Raw genomic sequence first — 10028 nt, 5'->3', positions numbered from 1 at the left:
TGTATTATTTTAATTCGATTTTATTAAAAACGTTTTATTTTAATTCGTATCAAATCCTAAGTGGGAACAAGCTCTCAGTTAACAGGGCAATTGCCCTGTGATATGATCAGGACCATTACCTTACAGGCTTCACTTTTAGGTCATTGTGAGTACCTCGATGGTCCTCCAAGTAAACAGAGTACAGCTTAAGTGTGTGGTTATTCCCTCCTCACAAAGGAAGACAAATTAGTGAAGAATTTTGAAGGATGTCTGGCATGCACATAGAAGCAAATATTTCTGCATCTTGGAAATAGCATGGCTAATTTTAACATGAGACTGGATCAGGGACTACCCCAGGTTTAGCTTTTTAGAACATTGAAGACATAAACAGCACCAAAAAAGGTCTGAGAGAGAAGGCTTAAGACATGTATACCTTTTTTTCTACCTTTTCTGAAGCTAAACTGATCAATATTGTTCTTGCTGACTGAAACTATTTTATGTGGCTTTTGAGACAGAAGCCATCTGGCGACCCAAAGTACTTGTGGACTGGATGCCTTGCTGTATGAAATGAACAATCAGCAAAATGGCTTATTTAAATGGTGAACATTTTGTTGAAGCTCTTAACAACATTTCAATAATAAGTAAGTACGGTACTCAAGTTCTCTGTTTTGTTTCTACTGAAAACTGATTTTTGAAAAAAGCTTTAACAGACTGTTCTTGTGGATTAGCTTAATGTGATGGCCATAAACAACTACTGAGTGGTATTCCTCTTCCTGAATAATTAGCCAGAGGCTGTGTTCCCCATGCTGCCAGTATCAAGTTTAGCTGGTGATTGGTTAGTATAAAAAGCTGTACTTACAAAAATAAAGCTTGCAACAGCATAAAGTATTTTAACATTTTAATGGTTTGAGTTGTACAGTTTCCTTGATTTTTAAACCCTTGCTTTGGGACCCTTGCTTTGGGTCCCTTCTAAGCAGAAAGTAAAGCACTAGAGTAAATAAATATGATACCCAATTTAAAGCATGTTTACTCCTTGGAAGGGAGTCACTTTGTGTTGAGTGGGGTTTATCATCATCTTAATGTGCATTTATTGCACATTATAATATATATTAACAAAGAATGCTTTGTTAAGATTGGCTACTTATCAGGTTACCAGTGTTTTAAGATTGTTCATATATCATGCACATTTACTGTATCTCAAATCCCAATGTGGCCGAGTATTTAAAACTATTAGTATTTAAAACTAACATGATAGAATTATATTCTGCATGGGTTTTTTTAATGGATTTCCCTGGTCATCAGTTAACTATAGTAAATAGAAATGACACATTGGCTCATCTTAAGGAAAGCTCTTGGCTAACACAGTAAGCCCTGGTTAGATTCTTTGGTTTACATTCCTTCTGGGTACTTTCCAATTAGCATCTCCTTGAACTTTGGATGTTGTGTTACTCAGATACAAGTACTGTACCTGAAACACCTATAATGTTAGTTCCAGCCCACGATTGTGAAGTCAGTGATACTCAGATACAAGTATCTGAGATTATTGACTAAACAACAGTGGGTTGGAAGTAGATTCAGTAATACTTCTGAGTAGATCCCAGTGAAATTAATGGGGTTCAGTTAGTCCTGGCTGATTTAAGTCCTGTTGATTTTCATGGGTCTGCTGTAAGGATGAGTGTCCCCACCAGATTCAGATTCAGTTTGCTTTCAGACTTCTTTTTATTTTGCTATTTTTTGGTAGCACTTGGCATATTATCCCATTTTTTTTCTCCTTGCATTTTTTCTCTATATTAACTCAAAATCTATATTTGGAATCTTTTGAAGTACAGTATTCATATTTTTAAGCCTTAAAACCAGGTTCCATGTCTCATGACTTGTAGTACAGTACTTCATCTAGTTCTGGGGAGTACTATCAGTATGAAATGCATCTGCTTTTAGTATTGCATAGCTTTTTAAATTTAAATATTGAACGGATGAAGCCATCCTGCAGCTTGCAGTCCCATTGTATGCTGTGTGCAAAAAGAGGTGTTGACAACATAAAAGATGGGCCATGGTCCGACACCATGAGCCTGCTGCCTCCAACATGAAATCAGATACCTGCATCAGGGGAAAGGTGTGACCTGCATGTAACCCCAACCTTTTTTAAATGTTTTTCTTCTCAAAGATGCCTAGATCCCACAAAAACTTAATTTTGTCAGGGAAACCCCTCACCCCCAAATAGTCATGTGGATCAGTGCTTTGCCTTCACATTGTCACAAACTTTCCAAATCAGACGACCAACACTGGTCATGAAACCAGAAGTAGACTGTTTTTAGCCAGAAATGTCCAATGTGGATAATTGTACGTTTCCAAGGGTGAAAATTGTCCTTTGCATCCGGTGCTGTTGCCCACTCCAGGTATACACGATTGTTGAAAACAAGTGAAGTAATAAGATGCAGCAGAGGTTAAAGATAGTGAGGCCTTCTACCTCCTGTTGGAATTCCAATAAAGAGGCTGAACAAATAAAGTTAGATTGCAGTGTTGCAAGATATTTCAGGATAGTCCTTACCTCAGGGAACATTTCACCCAGTTCCTTATTCTTGGACCTCATTCCAGATATTAGAACCACTGTATTTTTCTACAAAAACAATGTCCTCGCATGTGTCAATAAACAGTAAATTTATTTAAACAAGGCATACATGCCTGCAGTTTGAGTACTTGCAGGTTGTGCATAGATATGGACATCTAAACATTGCATGCATGCTGCTTAAAATCCCTTGAATTTGTTTTCTGTCATATCGACAAGCCTTTTTTTTCTTTTTTTTTAATTGGCAAAGACTGCCAAGGGACCAAAACAACCAAGCCCACCTCCACCGCCTCAGTGTAAGGGGCTTCCCACAAAGACAACTAGTTCCTTTTTTGTCCACTGCTGCTGCAGCAGCATCATTAGGAACCATGTTCTTCAGATTAGTCAGTTTTCACTGGACAATTCTGGTCTAATTCAGTTTTGGCTTCAACGGTTGGTGCTTGTGTTCAAAGCTATGCTCGCCCTTCATGCTATTTCTTCCACTGTCATCTTTCACCTTTTCAACTTTCTCTCATTAGTGAATCTCTTTTCAAAAACTAAGGCCCCAGACAGACAGGCCAAAATAAAGCTTCTTCGGGTCACTTTGGAGGTATGCTATTTCAATGATGCATGCGTCCTAAGAGTCCAGAAGCTGCGCCAAAGCTGCGCTCCAGTCCTTAAGGCTGGATTGTAGCTTTGGCGTGGCTTCCAGACTCTTAGGATGCACGCATCATTGAAATAGCATACTGTACCTCCAAAGTGGCCCAAAGCAGCTTTATTTTGGCCTGTCTGTCTGGGGCCTAAAATAGAATGTCTTATAGGCCAGAAGAAAACTTGTAAAAAGTATAACTTTATGGGGTTCATCTACACTGCAGAAATAATACAGTTTGACACCACTTTAACTGCCCTATCTGCTCCCTACAGAATCCCACATTTTGTAGTTTTGTGAAGCAACCACACTTTTTGGCAGCATACACTAAATACCTTGTAAAACTACAAATTCCTGGATTTCGTAGGATGGAGCTACAGCACTTAAAGCGGTGTCAAACTGCATTATTTCTACAATGTATAAAAAACATTGTGTACACAGTCACTGCTATGTCTCTCCTTTGCTCAGAATGTATGTCTCTCTGTGCACATTCTTGGACATTGCTGTGTAAACCTTGAAAGATTTCTTAAGTTGTGTTGATGGCTCAGAACCATTTTAATTGCAGCACTGCAAGCTATTTGTACAGAATCCTCACTGTTCTGAAGCTTTACACTCGAAGCATATTAACAGACTGTTCTCTCTTTGGAGAGAAGTTTTAAAGTCTGAATAAATCTTGTTGGCCCAGTTCAGCTGCCACAATTGTTGTTTTTCCCTTTCCTGTTAAAGAAAAGAAAAGAAAAGATAATACTTTTCGAGGTCAAAGACAACTTTTAAATAAGACACTCTGAGTGTTTTTGAGTCATTCACACAAGGCTTATTAATATACAATATTAACACTAAAATAGTAAGATAACAGAATCTATTTTCCCATTAACTGGCACTGTTTTAAAAAATTAAAACTTTTGAGCAACAAGATTCAGCAGTTAATGATGTTTCATGCATCTTAATGTGAAGGTGTATTTTTAATCACAGGGTTTTTAAAAATATTTAGAAGTGTTATAAACAGACATTGGCCTATTTTACTTATCGTCAAAATTAAGTGCTGTGCCATTTGATAGCAATTCAAGTTTTAGTTCTCTTGGTCCATTCTGTGGTCTTTATAGTATTGGCCACGATATATTTCTGTACTACCATATTAAGAAAGTGTGTGCAACAGTTCTTTCCTGCAAGTAGATCTCAGAAGGGGACTTAGGTACTTCCATTTGCTTCTTTGGTCTAGAGCACAGGTAACCAACTGGAAAACTGGAAGGGTCATATTATCCCCCCTTTGTATGCCACCCTTTGTCCACACTGCATCTATAGGGCCCCACAGATTCCGACCTTGTTTTCTACACACTTTAATATCTACATGAAGGATGAGCTGCTGGCAGAATAGGAGGCCACTTTTCTGGTTGGCCAAATGCTGAGGACCACACTTTTTTGTTTTCTTTGGGAGAAGTCAAGGTTTCTTAAAGCTATATGTGTATAAAATCTAGTAAAAACAGGATTCAAACTGGAGCACAAGGACTATTTCAGAAACACAGATGATGTGCATGCATATAATGCTATGGTAAAATAGTAAAATCAAGATATTTGCTCTCCTTTAGTGGTGCTTCAACATCATCTACCTGAAATGAGCCACCTTGTACCGCCTAATGAACCTGTAATGGGAAAAAGTATTTGAAGAGGCCAATGGAGGCGCAGGGTTGACCTTTATCTGCTGATTGTTTCTAAATAACACTTTATTTGAATATAAGTCTGAGTACAATCAGATCCATCTTATGGGTGGAGAGGTTATCTTTCATGAAATCTTTAGTTAGCTGTGCATTTAATTTTCAAATTAGTTACAGTTTAACAGGGAGCTCTTGACACTGTACAGTTAATGCTACAGGAACTGTAAATATTCCTGATAGTTCTATTTACATTTTAGACTAGACGTTCCACATCATAGTCTTCCAGGAAGCACAAAATTGCTTCTTATTGACCAGTTTCTGTGAATCCTTAATGCACCTTTACAGAAACTAAGGTAGAAAATGTAATAGTTGGTGACTTTTACTAGATACTTTTAATCTATATCATGACAAAGTCCAGTTGCACTATTAGCCACCGCACTACTCATAGTTGTTGTCTGCTGTAGCTCGTTGAGTGCCATCCGAACTGGGTGTTTCGTCTTCTGGCACTAGCTCCTGTTTCAGTTTAGATTGTCTAAAATGGGGATTTTGTGTCAAAAAACATTCAAAAGGGGTTTACCGCGCCTCCTGCACACTACTAACATGTTAGCTATGGTGCCACAGCCATTGTCTTTGAGAGATGATCCGCCAGTGTAACACCATCACCCCACTACAGATGCTGCTGCCCAGTAGGTGTTTGACACATTTAGTGTGATTTCCCAGCAAAAGCCTGTCTGAAATGGGAGACCCTACCAGAAGCACTGCTACTGTCAGCATAGTCTCTTACCTCACAGGAGTATGCTATCCCACCACCATGGAAAGGTTTGGTGGGGGATAGTAATTACCCAAGCGCAAAACTGCAGAAACATAAATTGTGTTTTACTGCTTGAGATGTACTGTATACAATATCAACAGCAGTATGGTTTCAATTATGGTTGTGAGCAGGTGACTAGAATTATAAAGTTGTAGTAGCCACTCATTTGCTATGTATTAAAAGCACTTATTCAGTTATAGTGCTTGTACAAGCCTTTTCCCCCCACTTTCATGCGTCCGAATATTGTGATGGGAGCCATTATGACAATCACTTGCAGCTCATAGCAAAACTCAAAACCTGCTGATGCAGTTAAGTCACCTGATAGATCATTGACCCATCTGTAAGACTCTGACCACTTCACAGATAAAAAGCTAATGTCCCATTGGCTCCCCATAGTAGAACATATTGGGAAATAGTGTAATAATAGTGTAATAATTAACAAAGCTAATGGAAATGTGTCTTTGGAGTTCTAACCTGTGTATCTCAGTTGCAGGTTTTATCTTCAGTAGTGTTAACTCTTTTAAAGGAAAAAATGTAATACAGGATCAAAAGAAACTTTTAAAACTGATTTCTATACATCAATACAAAACTACAGACTAGTAGACATTTATTTAAGGCCTGTAGCCATAGCATTTTTAGTTTTAAATTCCAAAATTTTAAATGCAAACAAAAGACCAGAATAAATAAAAATCTGCTTCTGTGTCTGAAAAGCATAATGCAGATATCATGTCTCTCTTGCATTTTGATTTGGAGGCTACAGTTTTATGGGCTCTGTGCAAAAAAGTCAACTTAGACTCTTCGTTGTAGTTCTTTGGATTGATTTCAGTTGATTTAACCTGAGGGTGTGAGCAAGGTCAATACAAATCTGCTGTCCTTGCCCTTTTTGGCTTATAGTAGTGAAGTGATTAAGATTGATGACTGCTTTGTAGGTCTAATTTGGACATAATACCAAATCACATCTCTCTCTGTGTGTGTGTGTGTGTGTGTGTGTGTGTGTGTAAATATATAAATTCATTTAAACATTTCTGTCCCACCCTCTGTAATGATAGCTCAGAATGGCATGCAGTTAAAACAATATAAATAGTTTAAAACGATTCCGGGTAAAACAAAAATAATTTAAATAGGATAAAAACATTTTTAAATGACTGGGTTAAACTAGTAAAGAGGGGGACTAAAACAGTGAGTCACATGCATGTGCATTTTAAGAAGTAATAAGATTAGATGCCTAAAACTTGAATAAAATAATAATAATTTGGCCCCAACCAGGCCTTCCTAAACAGGGAGCACTCTCCCATGTTAACTAAATATGTGATAACTAAAAATGTGATATGATAGCTAAGTGAAAACATTTTACTTCCTTCTTCCCTCCCATCTGTGAGAACTGTTTTTTAATGAAACAGAGGTTCTGGTTATTTTGTCAGGTCAAGCACAAGTGTGCTTTCCTTATTTAGGTGATTTTCTCTTCTGAATTTTGTGTGCGTGGGGTACTTTTTCCTCATAAAATACACCAGTTCAAGAAGGATGAAACCTCTCTCAATGCCCTGCCTCACACTGTTGGTAGTGTTGTGTCTCTTCCATTCAGGGGCAAAAGAAACTGAAGAATTAAGGAACTACTAAAATATTTATAGCGGTATTTAACCATGGTGCTAACATGTAACAGTTGTGTAAAAGGGAGGCAGATATCAGTGTGTTCAGAAACACCCTAAAGTTTGTAGTCATAAAAAATAATTTGTAGCTGAAGAAGGTAAGGGACATTACCACTATCCCTATAGATAGTGGGGGGCATATTCAGTAACCACAGAATAATGGGTGTCTTAGGACACGAGATTAAAAACTAGAGGAGAGGAAGAATAGAAAAGAATATTCTGAATGATGGCTGGCTGACTGACTGGATTGAGCATACACTCTATAGCATTTTGTCATAGGCCCTGCTTGTAATTGTTAGCTTTTCTTTACTGAGAAGACATCTTGTAGCTTGAGGAATGCTTGATCCTTCTGCAGATATTGTTCATGTTTTGGTTACACTGAGTTTTAGATGGGTGTTGGTGTGATCTTAATAGCTCTGTGTGTGTGTGTGATCTGAATAGCATGCTAGACTGAAGGTATGACTACCTTGTCCTTTTTTAAGCAGAAACAATCACCTTGTCCGTACAAGTTGATATTTCCAGTTTGGTTAGGGATGTTCTTCTTAAGTTGCATTGTTGATGTGTGCCTTCAAGTCATTTGTGACCTCTGGCAACTCTAAGGTGAGCCTATCGTGGGGGGTTTGGGGGCTGAGAGTATATGGGTTTCCATGGCCGAGCAGGGAAACAAACCCTGATCTCTAGTTTCAAATACTGTGTACAGTGTTCACAGATAGATATTGGTATCCCCTTCTTTTTAATTCCTTATCTTTGGGCTCCATATGATGCCTGTAGGTATATTTCAGAAATACTGTTTTAGTTTGGGAGTGGAAACTTTGAAATTTATGGTGATTTTAATGCTGGAGGAGAGGCTCAAACCACTACACCACACTGGCTCTTAGCATTACATATTACTATTATCTGTGTGTCCTTCAATCAACTGTTCAGTGTTAGATTTTTCCATAGTTTCACTGCTGTAAAATTGATTATCTTGAATACGTCTGTCATTACAATGTTTTGATACACAGTTGGCCTTCCATATCAACAGAGATTCAGTTCTGGGGGGCCCAGCTAATGCCAAAAAGGTGGATGATCATGCCCCATATAATTAAATGGTGGCAATGTAAACACAGACGCTTCAGCATGTGTATGTTTATGTTGCCTCCATTGAATAATATGGTGTGTGCTGATCTGCAGGTGATCAGGATTGCAGATCAGAAGCCACAAATACAGAGGGCCCACTGTATTATATGAACAGCATGTAATGCACAATTCAAACAATGTGTACAGATCTGCAGACAGATTTTGTATCCCCTTTCATTCCTTATAGTTGGGATCAATATGATTCCCGTGTTTCAGTTGGCAATGGTAACTTTGAGATTATGATATTCTTAATGCTGAGGAAGATGGAGTATCACCTGTTGCTCTCCAATAACCTTGTTGAATTGCTGTGAAGTTGTGACAGCAGAATTGTGCCTTCACCAACAATAGATAATATTTTATATAAGATTATAAATATATTCAGTCCAATGTTGGCTTAGATGTGAGTGCCAGTGTGACTGCCATTTCTGACTGCTCAGAAGGAAGTGCTGTATGGTTCAGTGAGACTTAACCCCAAGTGTATATAGGAATTGCAGCCTTTGACAGTTTCGCTAAATGCAGAGTCATACAAAAGTCAAGAATAGTTTAGTTAAGCAAAATGAACAAATGCTTCACTGCTCAGTTCTTACAAGCATAACGACAAAGATAGAATCATTTGCACACAGTTTTTGTGGGAGGTTGTAGTAGATGATTTCTAATGCCATTTGTTCTGACTTAAAAATGGTATTGCAACTCAAACAAAAAGTGAAAATTGGTAAATATATAAACACCGGTTTAATTTGCAGTGCCTCGTGCTAGGCTTGCGGTAAAATGTCCTTGACCTGTGTCTTGGGAGAAGAATGGGAGAAGGTGAACTAACAAGCACTGTGTAGCAAGAGGTAGGCTTAGTAAGTGACCTGGTCTGCTGGAACATGAAGCGTTTCCACAGTAAAAGAGAAGAGTTGGTCTTTTAGTATGGGATCAAGAAGGCCTGACACACCATTGTCACTTTGTCCATACTTTGTAGTTTAAAACCATCTTCCTCTCATCCACTAATGGACTTTGAATTATATCCCAGACACTACTGGGAGAGGCAATTGTTTTTCTGTTCAAATAATGAAGCCTACTAACATGCTGAACTCTTGAATGAATCATCTGAAGCCTATACATAAAGTCTCAAAATTAAAACATTCAGTTAATAAATGAAGTATGCTCCTTGTCCAATATTAAGTGTAGTACAGTTAGTCCTCCACATTGGTGGGGGTTGGGGGCACAGGACCCCTGCAAAATTATTATTTCTAGATCCACAAATAAGCATGCTACAGACTCCTATAAAAAGCACCAGCCAGTCACTCCTCAGACAGATTTTAATCCCCTTTTCAGACCATCAGTCTCCTTGCCCCACTCCTGTTCTTTCCAGTCCACCTCCTCTCAATCTCTCTTCCAAAAGAGCCAGACAGGTTTTAAAACCCTTTCCAGCCCATTGATCTCTTGACACTATTCCCCTTCTTCCTAGTCCACCACCTCAATCTCCTGTCCTTTCAGAAGAGCCAGCAAGTAGATGGACAGGCTGGGAAGGAGCTTAAAACCTCACTGGCTCTTTTGGAAGAAGAAGAGATTAAGAAGAGGTGGATTGGGAAGAACAGGAATGGGGCAAGGAGATCAGTGGACAGAAAAGTGGTTTAAAACC

General features: G+C 38.5%; 1 protein-coding gene across 2 annotated transcripts in view; it reads left to right on the top strand.

Moving 5' to 3' along the window:
- Positions 1–10028, top strand: part of SHLD2 (shieldin complex subunit 2) — a 124505-nt gene that overhangs the window by 95593 nt on the left and 18884 nt on the right. The window contains exon 2 of one of the 2 annotated variants that reach the window (XM_042456100.1): positions 495–620. The exons of the other annotated variant lie outside the window; for it this stretch is intronic. The gene's annotated coding sequence lies outside the window, so the exon portion shown is untranslated. The remainder of the gene's footprint in view (positions 1–494; positions 621–10028) is intronic. 2 annotated transcript variants of the gene reach the window in all.

This window comes from Sceloporus undulatus, chromosome 3 (genome assembly GCF_019175285.1).
Source record: "Sceloporus undulatus isolate JIND9_A2432 ecotype Alabama chromosome 3, SceUnd_v1.1, whole genome shotgun sequence".
Classification (NCBI taxonomy): Eukaryota; Metazoa; Chordata; class Lepidosauria; order Squamata; family Phrynosomatidae; genus Sceloporus; species Sceloporus undulatus.
This window is presented reverse-complemented; position numbering and strand designations above follow the sequence as displayed.